This window comes from Pseudophryne corroboree, chromosome 8, assembly GCF_028390025.1.
Source record: "Pseudophryne corroboree isolate aPseCor3 chromosome 8, aPseCor3.hap2, whole genome shotgun sequence".
Taxonomy (NCBI): domain Eukaryota; kingdom Metazoa; phylum Chordata; class Amphibia; order Anura; family Myobatrachidae; genus Pseudophryne; species Pseudophryne corroboree.
The window spans coordinates 24,150,709-24,172,574 of NC_086451.1; the positions used below are offsets into that span (position 1 = coordinate 24,150,709).

Below are 21,866 nucleotides of genomic sequence, written 5' to 3' on the forward strand. Positions count from 1 at the left end.
AAACCTTATTTATTAAAATTAAATGCATTTTACAGTGTTTTTCCAAAAAAAATAAGAATTTACTTACCGATAATTCTATTTCTCATAGTCCGTAGTGGATGCTGGGAACTCCGTAAGGACCATGGGGAATAGCGGCTCCGCAGGAGACTGGGCACAAAAAGTAAAAGCTTTAGACTAGCTGGTGTGCACTGGCTCCTCCCCCTATGACCCTCCTCCAAGCCTCAGTTAAGATACTGTGCCCGGACGAGCGTACATAATAAGGAAGGATCTTGAATCCCGGGTAAGACTCATACCAGCCACACCAATCACACCGTACAACTCGTGATCTGAACCCAGTTAACAGTATGATAACCGTAGGAGCCTCTGAAAAGATGGCTTCCAACAATAAACAACCCGATTTGTTTGTAACAATAACTATATACAAGTATTGCAGACAATCCGCACTTGGGATGGGCGCCCAGCATCCACTACGGACTATGAGAAATAGAATTATCGGTAAGTAAATTCTTATTTTCTCTGACGTCCTAGTGGATGCTGGGAACTCCATAAGGACCATGGGGATTATACCAAAGCTCCCAAACGGGCGGGAGAGTGCGGATGACTCTGCAGCACCGAATGAGAGAACTCCAGGTCCTCCTCAGCCATGGTATCAAATTTGTAGAATTTAGCAAACGTGTTTGCCCCTGACCAAGTAGCTGCTCGGCAAAGTTGTAAAGCCGAGACCCCTCGGGCAGCCGCCCAAGATGAGCCCACCTTCCTTGTGGAATGGGCTTTTACAGATTTTGGCTGTGGCAGGCCTGCCACAGAATGTGCAAGTTGAATTGTACTACAAATCCAACGAGCAATCGTCTGCTTAGAAGCAGGAGCACCCAGCTTGTTGGGTGCATACAGTATAAACAGCGAGTCAGATTTTCTGACTCCAGCCGTCCTGGAAACATATATTTTCAGGGCCCTGGCTACGTCCAGCAACTTGGAGTCCTCCAAGTCCCTAGTAGCCACAGGTACCACAATAGGTTGATTCATGTGAAACGCTGAAACCACCTTAGGGAGAAATTGAGGACGAGTCCTCAATTCCGCCCTATCCGAATGAAATATCAGGTAAGGGCTTTTATAGGATAAAGCCGCCAATTCTGATACGCGCCTGGCTGAAGCCAGGGCCAACAGCATTACCACTTTCCATGTGAGATATTTCAAATCCTCTGTGGCAAGTGGTTCAAACCAATGTGATTTTAGGAACCCTAAAACTACATTGAGATCCCAAGGTGCCACTGGAGGCACAAAAGGAGGCTGTATATGCAGGACCCCTTTGACAAACGTCTGAACTTCAGGCACTGAAGCCAGTTCTTTCTGGAAGAAGATCGACAGGGCCGAAATTTGAACCTTAATGGATCCTAATTTTAGGCCCATAGACAATCCTGCTTGCAGGAAATGTAGGAAACGACCCAGTTGAAATTCCTCCGTAGGGGCCTTCTTGGCCTCACACCACGCAACATATTTTCGCCAAATACGATGATAATGTTTTGCAGTTACATCCTTCCTGGCCTTGATCAGGGTAGGGATGACTTCATCTGGAATGCCTTTTTCCTTCAGGATCCGGCGTTCAACCGCCATGCCGTCAAACGCAGCCGCGGTAAGTCTTGGAACAGACAAGGTCCCTGCTGGAGCAGGTCCTTCCTTAGAGGTAGAGGCCACGGGTCCTCCGTGAGCATCTCTTGCAGCTCCGGGTACCAAGTTCTTCTTGGCCAATCCGGAGCCACGAGTATCGTTCTTACTCCTCTCCTTCTTATGATTCTCAGTACTTTTGGTATGAGAGGAAGAGGAGGGAACACATATACCGACTGGAACACCCACGGAGTTACCAGAGCGTCCACCGCTATTGCCTGAGGGTCCCTTGACCTGGCGCAATATCTGTCCAGTTTCTTGTTGAGACGGGACGCCATCATGTCCACCTTTGGTTTTTCCCAACGGTTTACAATCACTTGGAAGACTTCTGGATGAAGTCCCCACTCCCCCGGGTGGAGGTCGTGTCTGCTGAGGAAGTCTGCTTCCCAGTTGTCCACTCCCGGAATGAACACTGCTGACAGTGCTATCACATGATTTTCCGCCCAGCGGAGAATCCTTGCAGCTTCTGCCATTGCCCTCCTGCTTCTTGTGCCGCCCTGTCTGTTTACGTGGGCGACAGCCGTGATGTTGTCCGACTGGATCAATACCGGTTGACCCTGAAGCAGAGGCCTTGCTTGACTTAGGGCATTGTAAATGGCCCTTAGCTCTAGGATATTTATGTGAAGAGACGTTTCCATGCTTGACCACAAGCCCTGGAAATTTCTTCCCTGTGTGACTGCTCCCCAGCCTCTCAGGCTGGCATCCGTGGTTACCAGCATCCAATCCTGAATGCCGAATCTGCGGCCCTCTAGAAGATGAGCCTTCTGTAACCACCACAGGAGAGATACCCTTGTCCTTGGAGATAGGGTTATCCGCTTGATGCATCTGAAGATGCGATCCGGACCATTTGTCCAGCAGATCCCACTGAAAAGTTCTTGCATGGAATCTTCCGAATGGAATCGCTTCGTAAGCAGCCACCATTTTTCCCAGGACTCTCGTGCACTGATGCACTGACACTTGTCCTGGTTTTAGGAGGTTCCTGACTAGCTCGGACAACTCCCTGGCCTTCTCCTCCGGGAGAAACACCTTTTTCTGGACTGTGTCCAGAATCATCCCTAGGAACAGTAGACGTGTTGTTGGAATCAGCTGTGATTTTGGGATATTTAGAATCCACCCGTGCTGACGTAGCACTACCTGAGATAGTGCTACTCCGACCTCTAACTGTTCCCTGGACCTTGCCCTTATCAGGAGATCGTCCAAGTAAGGGATAATTAGTACGCCTTTTCTTCGAAGAAGAATCATCATTTCGGCCATTACCTTGGTAAAGACCCGTGATGCCGTGGACAATCCAAACGGCAGCGTCTGAAACTGATAATGACAGTTTTGTATCACAAACCTGAGGTACCCTTGGTGAGAAGGGTAGATTGGGACATGGAGATAAGCATCCTTGATGTCTAGAGATACCATATAGTCCCCTTCTTCCAGGTTCGCTATCACTGCTCTGAGTGACTCCATCTTGAATTTGAACCTTTTTATGTAAGTGTTCAAAGATTTTAGATTTAAAATTGGTCTCACCGAGCCGTCCGGCTTCGGTACCACAAACAGCGTGGAATAATACCCCTTTCCCTGTTGTAGGAGGGGTACCTTGATTATCACCTGCTGGGAATACAGCTTGTGAATAGCTTCCAATACTGCCTCCCTGTCGGAGGGAGACGTTGGTAGAGCAGACTTCAGGAACCGGCGAGGGGGAGACGTCTCGAATTCCAATTTGTACCCCTGTGATACTACCTGCAGGATCCAGGGGTCCACTTGCGAGTGAGCCCACTGCGCGCTGAAATTCTTGAGACGGCCCCCCACCGTGCCCGAGGTCTGCTTGCAGAGCCCCAGCGTCATGCTGAGGACTTGGCAGAAGCGGGGGAGGGCTTCTGCTCCTGGGAAGAGGCTGCATGGTGCAGTCTTTTTCCCCTTCCTCTGCCCCGGGGCAGGAACGAGCGGCCTTTTTCCCTCTTGCCCTTATAGGGACGAAAGGACTGGGTTTGAAAAGACGGTGTCTTTTTCTGCTGAGAGGTGACCTGGGGTAAAAAGGTGGATTTTCCAGCCGTTGCTGTGGCCACCAGGTCCGATAGACCGACCCCAAATAACTCCTCCCCTTTATACGGCAATACTTCCATATGTCGTTTGGAATCCGCATCACCTGACCACTGTCGCGTCCATAACGTTCTTCTGGCAGAAATGGACATCGCACTTACTCTAGATGCCAGGGTGCAAATATCCCTCTGTGCATCTCGCATATATAGTAATGCATCCTTTAAATGCTCTATAGTTAATAATATACTGTCCCTATCCAGGGTATCAATATTTTCAGTCAGGGAATCCGACCAAGCCACTCCAGCGCTGCACATCCAGGCTGAGGCGATTGCTGGTCGCAGTATAACACCGGTATGTGTGTATATTATCAGGAGACGGTAACGCCACTTGTTTTGATAAGCGTGTGAGCGCCTTATCTACCCTAGGGGGTGTTTCCCAACGTGCCCTAACCTCTGGCGGGAAAGGGTATAGTGCCAATAATTTATTAGAAATCAGCAGTTTTTTATCGGGGGAAACCCACGCTTTATCACACACCTCATTTAATTCATCTGACTCAGGAAAAACCACTGGTAGTTTTTTCACACCCCACATAATACCCTTTTTTGTGGTACTTGTAGTGTCAGAAATGTTCAATGCCTCCTTCATTGCCGTGATCATGTAACGTGTGGCCCTACTGGACATTACGTTTGTCTCGTCACCGTCGACACTGGATTCAGTATCCGTGTCAGGGTCTGTGTCGACCATCTGAGGTAACGGGCGTTTTAGCGCCCCTGACGGTGTCTGAGACGCCTGAACAGGCACTAATTGATTTGTCGGCTGTCTCATGTCGTCAACAGTTTTTTGCAAAGTGCTGACATTGTCACGTAATTCTTTAATTACTACCATCCAGTCAGGTGTCGACTCCCTAGGGGGTGACATCACTAACACAGGCAATTGCTCTGCTTCCACATCATTTTCCTCCTCATACATGTCGACACAATCGTACCGACACCCAGCACACACACAGGGAATGCTCTGATAGAGGACAGGACCCCACTAGCCCTTTGGGGAGACAGAGGGAGAGTTTGCCAGCACACACCAGAGCGCTATATATATACAGGGATAACCTTATATAAGTGTTACTCCCTGTTATAGCTGCTGTATTTATATATTAGCTGCCAATAGTGCCCCCCTCTCTGTTTTACCCTGTTTCTGTAGTGCAGGACTGCAGGGGAGAGTCAGGGAGCCGTCCTTCCAGCGGAGCTGTGAAAGAAAATGGCGCTTGTGTGCTGAGGAGAAAGGCTCCGCCCCCTTCACGGCGGCCTTTTCTCCCGCTTTTTTCAGGAAACTGGCAGGGGATAAATGCATCCATATAGCCCAGGAGCTATATGTGATGCATTTTTTTTAGCCATATAAGGTTTTTATATCGTTTTTATTGCGTCTCAGGGCGCTCCCCCCCAGCGCCCTGCACCCTCAGTGACCGGAGTGTGAAGTGTGCGGAGAGCAATGGCGCACAGCTGCAGTGCTGTGCGCTACCTTATCTGAAGACAGGAACGTCTTCTGACGCCGCTTTCTCACGATGCAGTGAGCCTGTTGCCAGCAGGACTCACTGAAAATAAAAAACCTATTTAAACTTTTACTTCTAAGCAGCTCAGGAGAGCCACCTAGCTTGCACCCTTCTCGTTCGGGCACAAAAATCTAACTGAGGCTTGGAGGAGGGTCATAGGGGGAGGAGCCAGTGCACACCAGCTAGTCTAAAGCTTTTACTTTTTGTGCCCAGTCTCCTGCGGAGCCGCTATTCCCCATGGTCCTTACGGAGTTCCCAGCATCCACTAGGACGTCAGAGAAATACAAAAGCACACACTCATCCTTGTAGTAAGCAACACCAGCAAACACATGTGGGTAACTTTACTAAGATGGAACTTCTATTTAAGATGTGATGTTGCCCATAGCAACCAATCCTATTCTCCGTAACATTAATACAGCACCTTCTCGAATATAATCCCTGCAATGTTATTGGTTGCTATGGACAACATCCCATCTTAAATACAAATTAAATCTTAGTAATTTGACCCCATGGTAAGCATTATTTCGTGGTGCACATCTCAAATTAACAATATGCGCTACATAGGTGTGGCCACTTCTGCCAACCATATTTGTAAGTATATGTTTTTTCACTATAATTGAAAATGTTTACTGGGAAAGACTGACATCCTGTAACAATGTATGAGTGCATTGTTGTACACATTTCATGTATTCTGTTTTTTGGCCAAAAGGAAGCTTTAAACATAATATGTAAAGGGTGTAATGTAGATTATTTTCAGTTCTACGTGTTTGGCCATTACGTTAAGCTCATAGCCCAACATTTACCTTAAAGATTGTTGTAATGAGTAGGGAACCAAAGAAGCCACATTTTTTAATCTAATGTCCAATATAATCATAAGTTTAGGCCACACTCTATCTATATTTTTCTACATGCATATTAAGAAGTAATGCATGTTGTCGTAAAGCACAATAAAAGCAGAAGCCCAACAGTAACTAAATTGTGGCTGTCTTCAACCCCATACAGATCGAGACATCATGCCCCAGGATACTCAGCAGGAAACTGACTTGCAGCAAACTTTCACACTACACCTGCAAGCAGTTGATCCGAACCAGCCAACCACGCCGGCTGACATTAATCCACCACCCCAAACAACCCCCACCCAACAATTGAGGGCAACACCACCCCAGCCAGAAATGGGACAAGACTTTTGGTCCAGTTGGGCCACACAACAGGCCCAACCCTATGCCAGTCTGCAAAAACACAGCCAATATCTTGCCAGTCTGCCACATCATCTACCGAGACTGAGTAGAAACTCAGGCAGACTGATTGTACAACTTGGCAGAGTGGCCAATACCATGGAGCAAATGAGAGCAGACATCAGCCAACTGATAGGAAGCTTTCAACGCATCATTGACGAACAAAACCGCCAGCAACAAGCCCTCATACAAATAATCCAGAACAATCAGCTACTCACAGAAAGTCTGTCCAGAATAGTCGCCAACAACACAGCCGCAACAACACAACTGACAGCAAGCCTCAACAACTTGAGCCAAAACATCAATTTGTTGGCAGCCCAGCAACAAGGCTCAAGCTCAGGGACAACCACACCTAGCCAGACCCCAGTTACCTCCCCAGTTAGGCGATCAAGCAGAACACAGCCCAATGTGCCAACAGATTCCTCTGCAGCCACCATAAAAAACAACAAGAAAATGAGCAAGCCAAAAAAAAATATTAAAGTATTGTCAAATATTACTTACGTTTGTAGATTTGTGGCCAACCCAATTATAGTGTTTTAGATAATAAATTACTCAAATGCTATATGTGTAATGTTTAATTTGTTATTGACTGACAGTGTAATATGAAAATGTTATTGAGTAACTGTAAACAACATGCCTAATATCAAACAAAAACGCTTCACAAACATAATTCATAAATACATATATTTTATGTTTGGGGTTAGCCAATGTTCAGTCAGATAAATTAAGGCTTACCTGTAAAGACAGTGCCGGACGTGTGGCCACACAGCTCCTGCTTTTTAAAGCTGTTAATCCCCTTTAGGCTACCCTACGCGACCCTACAGCTCGGCTCCCTGCCTCTCATACCCCTTGGCGACCGCCCGGTGCCTGCTGCGGAGCCGGCGGACACTCTAGGTGCCCGTGTGGGTTGTGGCCTGCGCCGGGTTGGAAGCCGGGGTCTCGAGTGTCCCGAGGTCCGCACTGGAAGTCATCGCGAGGGGCCCGGACGCGCTGGTTCCGGGGGATCGCGACCGTACGGAGCCCTGCCTGAGGTGCCCGGAGCACTGCACGGCCTGCCGCCGCAGTACAGAACAGGAGAGCCCCGGAGAGGATATCGCTCGTCCCTGCGAGCGGCACCTGCATCCCCCGCCGGAAGTGAGAGCCGCGGCTGGTCCCCGGGTCAGCGTCCACGGCACCCCCGGTCTCTGCTTACTGAGAGAGAGCCTGCTGGTGGTGGAGGTGAAGGCTTGCCGCACGGCCCGGACCTGGAAGCCTGGAGGGGTAAGCTGTCTGTGCTCACCTTAGCCCAGCTGCGAAGGTCACCATCTTCTATCTGATGCCATAATCTGATTGCTGCACTAGTGGAACGGTGGGAGATGGTTCCTGGTTCTTCTCTGGACCTCCCGGTGGGTACGCTGCTCTGCTGCAGGGGATATCTCTCTGTGTCCAGGGGCTCATTCCTTCCCCCCCCCCCCCCCCCTCGAACCTGGTAGCTACCTGAGGTAATAGATTCACCTCTCATCCCTCCCTGACACCCCTGCCCTCCCCGACACCCCTGCCCTGTGATATAAGCCCTCCCGGTTTCAAGAGTGATATTGCGCCACCTGGGGATGGCCCTCATCCCAGCCAACCAAGAGATGCTCTAACAACGTCATAGTGTGGCCCCCTCACCCAGATTCTTTCATTCGATCCGTGGATCCGTGTATATTGAGTATTTTCTAACTATCAACATTCTTTTTTTATTATGTCTAACAAGAACCGGAAGGCGTCAGCTGCGGCCACTCCTTCTATGTTTACACCTAAATCTAAGGCGCCACCGCAGAATACATATCGTGCGGGGTCATCTCCCCCCGATTCCCCGGCAGACCTGGACATAGACCCGTCCATACACTCAGTGCCAGATTAAGGTACACATGGGCCTGGAGCTGAAATTCATGAGGGGCCTAATGTGTGCCGCTGCATGGGGTGTGGCCAATTCTGCGTGGGATGGGGGGGTTGTGGGGGCATGTCCAATGGTGTGTGGGCCCCACTGTGGATGTGGACTGGTGATGGTCTATGGTTATCTCATACTGTTACCCTGAGATGCGGGAACAGGTCTGGAAGGGGACAGGGTGAGGGTGCTGAGACAGGTCTGGTCAGGGACAGGGTGAGCGGACAGGTCTGGTAGGGGATAGGTTGAGGGTGCTGAGACAGGTCTGGGTAGGGACAGGGTGAGGGGACAGGTCTGGTAGGGGACAGGGTAAGAGGACAGTTCTGGTAGGGGACAGGGAGAGGGTGCTGGGACAGGTCTGGTAGGGGACAGGGTAAGAGGACAGGTCTGGTAGGGGACAGGGTAAGAGGACAGGTCTGGTAGGGGACAGGGAGAGGGTGCTGTGCCAGGTCTGGTAGGGAACAGGGTAAGAGGACAGGTCTGGTAGGGGACAGGGTAAGAGGACAGGTCTGGTAGGGGATAGAGTGAGGGTGCTGGGACAGGTCTGGTCAGGGACAGAGTGAGAGTGCGGGGACAGGTCTGGCAGGTGACAGGGTGAGAGGACTGGTCTGGTAGGGGATAGGGTGTGGGTGCGGGGACAGGTCTGGTAGGGGACAGGGTGAGGGTGCTGGGACAGGTCTGGTCAGGGACAGGGTGCTGGGACAGGTCTGGTAGGGGACAGGGTGAGAGGACAGGTCTGGTAGGGGATAGGGTGTTGGTGCGGGGACAGGTCTGGTAGGGGACAGGGTGAGGGTGCTGGGACAGGTCTGGTCAGGGACAGGGTGAGAGGACAGGTCTGGTAGGGGATAGGGTGTGGGTGCGGGGACCGGTCTGGTAGGGGACAGGGTGAGGGTGCTGGGACAGGTCTGGTCAGGGACAGGGTGAGAGGACAGGTCTGGTAGGGGATAGGGTGTTGGTGCAGGGACCGGTCTGGTAGGGGACAGGGTGAGGGTGCTGGGACAGGTCTGGTCAGGGACAGGGTGAGGGTGCGGGGACAGGTCTGGTCAGGGACAGGGTGAGGGTGCTGGGACAGGACCCTCATCCTGGCCGGGGACAGGGTGAGGATGCTGGAAGTGGGACAAGTCTGGTCAGGGACAGGGTGCGGGGACAGGTCTGGTAGGAGACAGGGTGAGGGTGCTGGGACAGGTCTGGTCAGGGACAGGGTGCTGGGACAGGTCTGGTAGGGGACAGGGTGAGAGGACAGGTCTGGTAGGGGATAGGGTGTTGGTGCGGGGACAGGTCTGGTAGGGGACAGGGTGAGGGTGCTGGGACAGGTCTGGTCAGGGACAGGGTGAGAGGACAGGTCTGCTAGGGGATAGGGTGTGGGTGCGGGGACCGGTCTGGTAGGGGACAGGGTGAGGGTGCTGGGACAGGTCTGGTCAGGGACAGGGTGAGAGGACAGGTCTGGTAGGGGATAGGGTGTTGGTGCAGGGACCGGTCTGGTAGGGGACAGGGTGAGGGTGCTGGGACAGGTCTGGTCAGGGACAGGGTGAGGGTGCGGGGACAGGTCTGGTCAGGGACAGGGTGAGGGTGCTGGGACAGGACCCTCACCCTGGCCGGGGACAGGGTGAGGATGCTGGAAGTGGGACAAGTCTGGTCAGGGACAGGGTGCGGGGACAGGTCTGGTAGGAGACAGGGTGAGGGTGCTGGGACAGGTCTGGTCAGGTCGAGGACAGGGAGAGGGTGCGGGTACAGGGTGAGAGGACAGGTCTGGTAGGGGATAGGGTGTGGGTGCGGGAACCGGTCTGGTAGGGGACAGGGTGAGGGTGCTGGGACAGGTACCCGAAAAGCACGCTCGCCACGCTTTGGGTTCGGTGGCTCGCTCCGCTCCGCTCGCCACCTGATTACTAAAGGTAATAGTTGGTGGCATGGATAGTAGAGCAACTGTCCCGCTGGCCTAGCTCCTCCCCTTTGTGTCGTGGCTCCTCCCCCTGACGGAAAAGGTCCCTTACGCCACTTGGATCTAGCATCAACCGTGCTGGGACAGGTCTGGTCAGGGACAGGGTGTGGGGACAGGTCTGGTAGGAGACAGGGTGAGGGTGCTGGGACAGGTCTGGTCGGGGACAGGGTGAGGATGCTGGAAGTGGGACAAGTCTGGTCAGGGACAGGGTGCGGGGACAGGTCTGGTAGGAGACAGGGTGAGGGTGCTGGGACAGGTCTGGCCGGGGACAGGGTGAGGATGCTGGAAGTGGGACAAGTCTGGTCAGGGACAGGGTGCGGGGACAGGTCTGGTAGGAGACAGGGTGAGGGTGCTGGGACAGGTCTGGTCAGGTCGAGGACAGGGAGAGGGTGCGGGTACAGATCTGGTAGGGGCTCAGAGTGAGAGATCTGTGCAGGCAGGTCTGGGCACAGCGCCCCCCCCCCCCCCTTCCATGTTGTCTTCTTATAGCAACCTCCACCCCCTAATATTCACCTCCCATTGCTAACCCCCCCTTCAGTATTCTCCACCACATCACAGTGGTACTTCACTGCATACTTCACACAGTGTTCTCCCCACAGGAAATAATAACATTACCTTCTAAAAGCCCCTGAGGCTGCGCCTGCAGTAGGTCCCCCGGCAGCCTGGCCTGACGTAACGCTGCAGAGGAAGAGGGGAGAAAAGGGAGGCGGAGCTGCTCGGCCACAATACAAAGCGGCCGGGTACGAGTGCAGTCCGCAGCCATGCACATGTGGCCGCGGATGGCCATGTGTGACATATTTGCAGCCTGACCTCCTGCCCCTCGTCCAACCAAACACTATGATGCCTAGCCCGGCTCCAGCACGGAGCAGAAAGCTGGAGGCAGAACTTGGACACCCTCAACCCTGGATGCACGGGGAGGAGCCTACTGCCGGTGCGGGGGAGGAGCCTACTGCTGCAAATGTAAAATCACAGGGGGAAGGGGAGGAGGAGAGTGGGCGGACAAGCGACGACGCGTGCCTGGGTGTCCCTGAGTCCGCCGCTGGGGCGGAGGTTAGCACGGTGGTCGCTGGCAGCTTGTGACAGGAAAACATTGTTTCCTGTCACCACTGTCAGTCTCCTTGGGCCTATTTTCAATGGGGGGCCTGGAGCTGCAGCTCCATCCGCCCCATTGTTAATCCGGCTCTGCATACACTCAGTCCTTACTACTCTGGTAGATGTTATTAAGCTGACATTTCAACAAGAACTCAAGCGGGCGGTGGACGACTTCAAGTCTGAATTGACATCTCTTGGTACAAGAACAGACGCCCTGGAGTCCAAAACGGACGAAATATGCCAATACCAAGGCTCAGTGGAGCGGGAGCTTTCCCTCCTCAGATCTGAAATTGCCGACCTTAAGGAGAAACAAGAGGATATGGAGAACAGGTCGCGTAGGAATAACCTGCGGATCCGGGGTGTCCCTGAGACTATTTCTGCTCCGTCTATACCTGCATTTCTCAAGGACCTCTTCAGACACATTCTCCCCGGTCTCAAAGATAACGACCTTCTCCTCGATAGGGCGCATCGGGCGCTCAGAGCCAGGCCCCCTCCGGGCCAACAGCCTCGAGATATTATCACCCGCCTGCACTACTACCAGACGAAGGAGAGGCTTGTTGTTGCGACTAGAGATACACCGACCATTACATTTCGAGACACACAGGTCCAATTATTCCAGGATTTGGCACCTTTCTACCAGACACAAAACGAGGGACCTCCAGCCTATCACTAGAAACCTGCGCCAGCATAATATAAAATATAGATGGAACTTTCCCTTCCAACTACACGTTTTAGCAGATAACATGGTGCGCACGGCCAAGACACTGGAGCAAGGACAGAAGTTACTTGAGGACTTAGATTTGCTTCCTGATCCTAATACTGGCCCTGGCCCACCGAGTTCTCCTAAACCGCAACGTACTCAACCCCCTCAGGTGTCTTGGCAGCAAGTTCGGAATGGCTCGAAAAATGATTCGGCCCCGCCTTGAGTTGGGACTCCTGTTCGCCTGGTCTGATATTCCGTCCGGAGACGGACACGGGACAATTTACTTATAAGTTGCTGTCCTTCTTTGATAAGATACCTTGTTAAGCGTAGCTTCTTTTCCATTGCATGTTAAGGGTTGTTTGACATTGCCCCCCCTCCCCCCCCCCCTTTTTTTTTCTGTTAGTTGCATATTTTTGTATAATATCCTGATTTTTGGATAACCCTGTTTGTTTGTTTTAGGTGTCATTAGCCATTTTATATTATGGTGTGTACATCACGGATCCACCTCCTTTACTCCTCCCCTTCTGGGAGGTCTTTTGACTGGTTTGGGAGCCCACGGTGTCTCACCGGCCCTAGATTTTCTCCCCAACACCTCTGGAGGATATTGTTATAGTACCTGTTTATCTAGTGTTCTCTTTTTTCCCCTTCTTTATTCTAGTGTGTGTCTTCCTGTCATTATGAATGGCCCTATTGTTCGGGCTTACTTTATAAGGGGTTTTGGCCTGTTCAGGCCTTCTGTTCTTGTTTTTCCTCTTTTTCTTGTTCTCCTGTCCTTTTCCTTTCTCCTCCTTTCTCTCCTTTCCTTTTTTCCCTCTTCCTCCTTTCTTCCCCTGACTCGACCGGCCCTGTTCAATTTTTCAAGGTTCTTTCAGCAGAGCGTAAGAGCTTTTCGTGTCTGACCTCCCCCATGGGTCTGAAGGTCTTCTCTTTGAATGTCAATGGCCTCAATTCCCCTAGGCGGCGTACAATGAACCTGGATACTTGTAGGCGAGAGAAAGCTGACATTGTGATGCTCCAGGAAACCCACATGACTGGCACTCATTCTCAGTTACGAGGTAAGCGCTTTCCACAATCCTATTTTGCTTCTGCCCCATGCAAAAAAAGGGGGGTTGCAATTTTGATTTCTAATAAGGTTCCCTTTACTCTCTCTAAATCCCTGATAGACCCGGAAGGCAGATTTCTTATGCTGTTGGGCACCATTGGAGCTGAGCTGTTCACCCTAGTTAATCTGTATGCTCCAAATACTGGCCAAGCCCGCTTCTTCCGGAGTACATTTCGGCATATTGAGCGGTTCTCACAAGGCCATATTCTTATTGGTGGGGATTTTAATGCAGTGCTCGACCCGTCCCTTGATAAAAAGGCCCCCACTCTAATTAAACACTCCCCTGAGGTACTGCGAACGGTGCAGGTCTTGGGAGACGGTATTAATAGGATGATGTTGCTAGATTCCTGGCGCCTCAAAAATTCTATGGCTAGGGACTATACCCATTACTCTGCTCCTTACCAAATATATGCCAGAATCTATATGATACTAGTCTCCCGCTCCTTGGCACCGATGGTCACTTATGCAGGTATAAAGCCCATCTCTTGGACGGACCACTCGGGAACTATCCTCCTGTTTGAACTCGGTAGCTCTGGTGGTAGGTCTGGGTCCTGGAGGTTGGATGATAGCCTATTATTAGATCCGTCTACTCTCTGAGACGTTAGATCTGCCATATCGGAATACTTTGAGATCAACGTATCTGATGAGATAGCTAATAGTATTGTTTGGGAGGCTCATAAAGCCACGATTCGAGGTAAGCTCATTAGCGCAGCTTCTCATCGCCGAAAGCAGACCCAAAGTGAAATTTCTTCTTTAGAAACTGAAATAACATCTCTATTGCTCAAACATCAATTACACCCCTCCTCTACCTTACTTTCTCAAATAAACACGCTAAGAGGCAGACTCAACACTATATTGTCCCGTAGATCGGCCTTTATTCTACGACGGCTGCAACAGAAATACTACGATAAGGCAGATAAAGCTGATTCTGTTTTAGCTAACAAGCTTCGGGAAAAAAAGGCCTCGAATTTAATTAATAAATTGAGGTCTCTTCACACAGGGGCCGTCACATATGACCCAGAGACAATTGTTAGGGAATTTCAAACCTACTATGAAACACTTTATACCTCCCTACTACCACACCCCAACACGACATGCGGGATACTCCTTCTCTTTACTCTTTTTTCAATAATATTATAATCCCTCGTGTTTCTGACCAGCACCTCTTGGACCTAAACGCTGACTTTACGAATATAGAAATTCTAAGTGCCATTAAGAATCTTAAAGTGTCTGCTGTCCCAGGCCCGGACGGTTTTTCCCCTATATACTATAAAAAGTGTGCGACGGAACTTACTCCCTTTCTCTCTAAATTTTTTAACGATATATTGCGCGGTGCTTCTTTTAATGTCTTGACTTCTTTGGCGAGTATAGTTGTGATCCCTAAACCCGGTCGAGATCCTGAGCTGGTTACTAATTATAGACCCATATCACTCTTAAATGTTGACATTAAGATCTACGCAAAATTACTGGCTAATAGGCTGGGGCCCTTACTCCCTCAACTGATCCATCCTGATCAAGTCGGTTTTATACCTGGGCGCCAAGCCTTAGATAACACGCGTAGAACGGTGGATCTGATACACGAAATATACAAACAAAAACAGCCGGCTATGGTCCTAGGTTTAGATGCCGAAAAGGCATTCGATCGGATTCAATGGCCGTTTATGTTCCACGCGATACAACAGGTGGGGATTTCGGGCCGGTTTTTTCAGGGAGTGACAGCATTATATAACAACCCCAGGGCGGCTGTACTTGCCAATGGAGTGATGTCTTCTCCTTTTCGAATAGCTAATGGCACGCGGCAAGGCTGTCCGCTCTCTCCTTTGATATTCGCTTTAACTATAGAACCCCTTGCTGCGCGGATTCGAGCCAATCCACTCATTAAAGGGATAAAGGTGGGTGCTGTTGAGCACAAAATTGCATTATATGCAGATGATATGTTGCTTACGATCTCTGACCCTGTACATTCATTGCCCCATCTCTTTCGTGAAATAGAGGAGTTTGGTGCACACTCTGGCTATAAAATAAATTAATACTGATAAGACTGAGGTCTTAGACTTTTACATCCCGCAAGATATGAAGGATAATTTAACACACAGGTTCAATTTTCGCTGGAATGCAAAGAAAATTACGTACCTGGGAGTTGCTATAACCAAAAATTACTCTCACCTTTTTCAGGCCAATTTCCCTAACCTGATCGCCCGACTTCAAAAAGACTTTGAAAACTGGGGTAGCCAGTATATATCTTGGATCGGTCGTATCAACGCCGTTAAAATGAACCTGTTGCCCAGACTCCTCTATTTGTTTCAAACTCTCCCCGTCCGAGTACCGCCTTATGTCTTTAAAAACCTATTGTAGGGTGTTTTTTGCACAGAGGGCAAAAAAAAAGGACTGTTTTATTGTCTCTCTGGGGCACACTGTATGTAAATCAATTGCTGATAGGGTTATAATATGGAGTACACTTAGGGTGTGAGTATAAAACGTAACTTTTATTAATAAAGACAGACGAAAAAAGAATATATATATATATATATATATATATATATGTAGATTTCGTTGTGTAAATCCACAACAATAGCTTAAAATAGTATTAAATAACAATGTAACAGAATGTCACTCACTTTTTATGTGGGGTGGGTGGCAGAGAGTTTATCTGTCCACACACGATATCATAAGTGAGTATTAATATTGGACGTTCGTCAAAGCGAAAATTTGAAATCCCTTGTTTGCTCGATCAGCTTATGAATTATTATACATAAGAGCATTCATAGGAGAGAAGCAAGGGATCCGGCTTTTCCAACTACGGACTCTTTCCAAACGAGTAAGTGTGAGCACATGTACTGTGATTTGGAATTAAGAGTGGCTGATAATTCCTGGGTGCATGAACCGAAGGTGTAAATGGTGAGTTCCTTAAAACTACAGTACCCGGTATTCCCAGAGGGTCACCCCTTCTGGTACTGACCAGGCCCAATGCTGCTTGGCTTCCAAGATCAGACGAGATCGGGCATGTCCAGCATGGTATGACTGTAGACAATTGGTTGAACGGTCATGAGTGTATGTAACTGCCCAATGGAAGGAGAAGTACTGGAATGAATCTGTAAATTAGTACATACATGAGAGGCAGACAAGGTTTTGAGGGAATGATAAATCTATTTCCCTCAGTCTGTCCTGGCAGTGTATAGCATTAATAGTCGATGTGAAAAAAATACAAATATTGCATAAACCAAGATGCACGTGATATCTCTGAAACATGAAAAAGCATAGATAATAGCCGGAGATAATTAGGTGCTGAAACAAGTCGTTATCAGGTAACCAATTAAGAACCCTGACTGTACATGCTGATGCAGTGGTACTAAAATAAACCAATCACACTGTTATCTATTGCTGTCCCTTTGTAACCCAAGAAGCATGGAAACAACAAAGCATGGAAGAAATCACATGGATTATCAAAGAACCAGTACTGTACCGGGGACACGCAACAAATGCGAAAAAGAATTATTTTCCCCCGTTGGAGGAACAGGCGTGTAACAGAACCACGGATAAAAATGAGTCTGGTGAGATAGTGCTAGGGTGGAAATTACACATAGCTGTTACCAGAAAAGATAGGAATAATGGTAATAATTAGTTGCTATACAAATCACAGTAATACCATATGCTAATTGTTTTAAAACATCCAAGAATGCAATTTCATAAAAATAGTGTCTCACTGCTTATTGGGTATACCCTATTGCTGTCACGATTGATAAGTGTCTGTCTCTAGCAAGGGGATATAATTCTCCTTGTGACAATCTGTGAGAACAGACAAATGTCGAGATAAATCCACATATATTGTTATTAACTCAGCAAGCTCTCCGTATGCAGGGATTCCGATCAGCTGATTGGCTCCTTAGCATAGCTGAATGAAACTGTTAGCAGTGCACCTGATAAAAGATTAAATGCACAGAATTCTGAATGTATACATGCACACAATAATAAATAGGAAGATAAACAGCAGGTGATAAAATTGCAGGGGCTATTTGCTGAGATGGGGAATCGCTGTCTGTGCAGCATGCACAGAGAGAGTGAGAGATATTCTCCCCGCTGCCGTGATGTGATCTTGTTTGGAAGCTGGGGGTAAGGAGCCTGCAGGGAGAGCTGGTGGGAGCAATAGGGAGCGGGTTTAGATACCTCGAGCAAGCAGCGTATGTGATGGATGAAGAGTCCGCCCGCCGGGGCTCCGTTACGGAGATCCCGGAAGTCGGGCGCCGGACCGGAAGTAACTTCACACACGCTGCTTGCTCGAGGTATCTAAACCCGCTCCCTATTGCTCCCACCAGCTCTCCCTGCAGGCTCCTTACCCCCAGCTTCCAAACAAGATCACATCACGGCAGCGGGGAGCAGGGGCGGATTGGGAACAAAAAGCGGCCCTGGAAAAATTTGTACTAGTGGCCCCACATGGGCAGTACGAGAGGTGTAAGGTCTAGCCATGGGCCATGGCAGCAGCACCCTCCCCAAGACTTTCCAGATATTATGAGCACATTATATGATACACCCTTAGAATTTAGGAAACTATATCATTCTTTAGAAAGATATGTTTTCTTGCTTATTACACCAACCGTAACCCAATCACTATTCACTCAATCTTATATGTCAGCCAAGCAGGCAGACAGAGCATACACTAGATCATCTGCAATCACAGGCTAAGTGGCAAAGTCATTTTCATATATGCAAATTGTTTGGCATCTTATTCATTATAAATAGGACCACATGCATACCCTCCAACATGACCCGCCCCACTAGGTACAAAATGCTCTGTTTCTGGACTTCCCTCTTAATTTATTATTGTCATCACCTGTGAAGAAACAGCTTTCTTATCATTTTACTAGTTCAACACAGGTGATGGAAATCATAAATTAAGAGGGAAGTCCAGAAACAGAGCATTTTGTACCTAGTGGGGCGGGTCATGTTGGAGGGTCTGCACATGTCCTCAAACAAAACAGGCCCCGCGGGTGCGCCGGCCCACCGGGAATCTTCCCTGTGGACCCTATGGCCAATCCGCCTCTGGCGGGGAGAATCTCTCTCACTCTCTCCTTGCATGCTGCACAGACAGCGATTCCCCATCTCAGCAAATAGCCCCTGCAATTTTAGCACCTGCTGTTTATCTTTCTATTTATTATTGTGTGCATGTATACATTCAGAATTCTGTGCATTTAATCTTTTATCAGGTGCTAACAGTTTCATTCAGCTATGCTAAGGAGCCAATCAGCTGATAGGAATCCCTGCATATGGAGAGCTTGCTGAGTTAATAACAATATATGTGGATTTATCTCGACATTTGTCTGTTCTCACAGATTGTCACAAGGAGAATTATATCCCCTTGCTAGAGACAGACACTTATCAATCGTGACAGCAATAGGGTATACCCAATAAGCAGTGAGACACTATTTTTATGAAATTGCATTCTTGGATGTTTTAAAACAATTAGCATATGGTATTACTGTGATTTGTATAGCAACTAATTATTACCATTATTCCTATCTTTTCTGGTAACAGCTATGTGTAATTTCCACCCTAGCACTATCTCACCAGACTCATTTTTGTCCGTGGTTCTGTTACACGCCTGTTCCTCCAACGGGGGAAAATAATTCTTATTCGCATTTGTCGCGTGTCCCCAGTACAGTACTGGTTCTTTGATAATCCATGTGATTTCTTCCATGCTTTGTTGTTTCCATGCTTCTTGGGTTACAAAGGGACAGCAATAGATAACAGTGTGATTGGTTTATTTTAGTACCACTGCATCAGCATGTACAGTCAGGGTTCTTAATTGGTTACCTGATAACGACTTGTTTCAGCACCTAATTATCTCCGGCTATTATCTATGCTTTTTCATGTTTCAGAGATATCACGTGCATCATGGTTTATGCAATATTTATATTTTTTTCACATCGACTATTAATGCTATACACTGCCAGGACAGACTGAGGGAAATAGATTTATCATTCCCTCAAAACCTTGTCTGCCTCTCATGTATGTACTAATTTACAGATTCATTCCAGTACTTCTCCTTCCATTGGGCAGTTACATACACTCATGACCGTTCAACCAATTGTCTACAGTCATACCATGCAGGACATGCCCGATCTCGTCTGATCTTGGAAGCCAAGCAGCATTGGGCCTGGTCAGTACCAGAAGGGGTGACCCTCTGGGAATACCGGGTACTGTAGTTTTAAGGAACTCACCATTTACACCTTCAATTCATGCACCCAGGAATTATCAGCCACTCTTAATTTCATATCACAGTACATGTGCTCACACTTACTCGTTTGGAAAGAGTCCGTAGTTGGAAAAGCCGGATCCCTTGCTTCTCTCCTATGAATGCTCTTATGTATAATAATTCATAAGCTGATCGAGCAAACAAGGGATTTCAAATTTTCGCTTTGACGAACGTCCAATATTAATACTCACTTATGATATCGTGTGGGCAGATAAACTCTCTGCCACCCACCCCACATAAAAAGTGAGTGACATTCTGTTACATTGTTATTTAATACTATTTTAAGCTATTGTTGTGGATTTACACAACGAAATCTACATATATATATATATATATATATATATATATTCTTTTTTCGTCTGTCTTTATTAATAAAAGTTACATTTTATACTTACACCCTAAGTGTACTCCATATTATAACCCTATCAGCAATTGATTTACAGAAAGTGTGCCCCAGAGAGACAATAAAACAGTCCTTTTTTTTGCCCTCTGTGCAAAAAACACCCTACAATGGTTTGCTCTGAACTAATGTCCGGGAGCACCGCCAACCCAGCTCTACCTCAAAAGCCTTATAGGCAAAGTTGGTAGCCCTATGTTGGTTACTATTTATACCACTATGATATAAAAATTATTTGTCATTACTTACAATCCGGTCCAGTGCAGATTCCAAAACCCCAAACCCTTTACAGTCTTTAAAAACCTCCAACACGCCTCGTCCCAATTCATCTGGTCCAAAAAGAAGCCCAGAGTGAAACGCGTTACACTACAAAAACACACCTCGGAGGGCGGCCTAGGAGTCCCAGACTTCAAGGCCTATTATATAGCGGCCACCCTAGCACAATGTACTCTATGGAATACTCCAAAAGTGGAGAGGGTATGAGTCTCAATAGAGGCTGACTCTCTTAATTTGAATTATCTTTCCTCTTTATTGTGGCTTCCCCCTTCGACACGCTCCCGCTCCGTCAAATCACACCCAGTAGTATCTCACTCCCTAGACGTCTGGGATTTAGCTAATCGTAAATTCCAGTTGGCACCGCCCCCTAGTCCTCTGGTCCCGATATTTGATAATCCTTTGTTTCAGCCAGGCCGTCAGCCCAATGCCTTGCCCCGTTGGCGAGAGGAGGGGATCATGTTATTAAATGATCTGACCTCAGATTCAGTGTTCCCAACCTTTGCAGAACTACAATCTAAATATGCGCTGCCTCATTCACTCTTCTTCCAGTACCTTCGTCACTTCCACTCCACGCTTCTTACACAGATTAATCATAGGCCGTTGACTTCTTTGGAAGTTCATGCAACGCGCACAAATTCGACTAAGGGACTGATTTCCACTATCTATAGATCACTGGTTCCCCCAGGACAATTAGATAAGGAGCCGCATGAAAGGGCGTGGGAATCGGATCTGGGAGAAATATTTGACTCTGAGGAGTGGACGGATATCTACACTAGCTTAGCGTCGAGCTCTATTTGTGTGCGAGCGAAGGAAAATGCATGCAAGCTCTTCTATAGATGGAATTATGTTCCCACCCGACTTGCCAAGATGTTTCCAGACACTTCTCCACTCCGTTGGAGATGTAAAACAATGGATGGTACGTTCTTGCATATTTGGTGGGAATGTCCTAGACTCCTCCCTCTCTGGAGGGAATTGGGATCTCTTTTCAGTTCGATCCTGGAGATCAACATCCCCTTTTACCCTAAGCACTTCCTCCTCTCTGTGTCAATCCCTGGGGCCTCGCGATGTCAGTCAAAATTGTTCACCCATATGGTCCTGGCAACTAGATGTAGATGTGCCATTGCATCGACTTGGAAATCCACAGAGGCTCCTACTCAGGGAGAAATTGTGGGGAAAATATGGCACATCTATACTATGGAACATATCACTAGTATCTTGAAGGGCTCTTCGGAGGCCTTTATTAGGACCTGGGACCCGTGGACGTCCTTTTTTGAGACCTCTCCCCCTTTTTGCTAATGGGGCTTGACCCTATCGTAAGCTCCAAACAATGTGCATTCTCATATACCGTATTCTTTTTCGGTTTCTTTCCTCTGGACGAGACCGGCCGAGTCACCCTACCCCTCACCGTTCATACTTTTCTTTCCCACCCCTGGTTTCTAATCGTGCGTCTCTGTTTCTTCCCTCTTATTTTTCTCCCTCTGCTGATTTTTTCATTCTTATATTGTTTCATAATGTCTTAAATAAAAAATTGATGAGTATAAGTTTTGTCTAGATAGAAATTAGGCTCACACTACTTTGTCTATGTCAGTTCTTGATCACCCTTAAGGGTATGTTTAACATGTATTCATGACTCTGTACGTATAACCTGATACAATGCTATTGTCTGTTCCTGTTTGTATCTCATCTGCCTAATAAACAAATATAAAAAATAAAAAAAAGACTTACCT

At 48.1% G+C, this 21,866-nt stretch overlaps 2 pseudogenes; one reads left to right on the forward strand and one right to left on the reverse strand.

The window, feature by feature from the left end:
• Window positions 1–16,126: 16,126 nt before the first annotated feature.
• Window positions 16,127–16,245, reverse strand: LOC134951700 (5S ribosomal RNA; annotated as a pseudogene).
• Window positions 16,246–19,300: 3,055 nt separating this feature from the next.
• Window positions 19,301–19,419, forward strand: LOC134950162 (5S ribosomal RNA; annotated as a pseudogene).
• The last annotated feature ends 2,447 nt before the right edge of the window (window positions 19,420–21,866 follow it).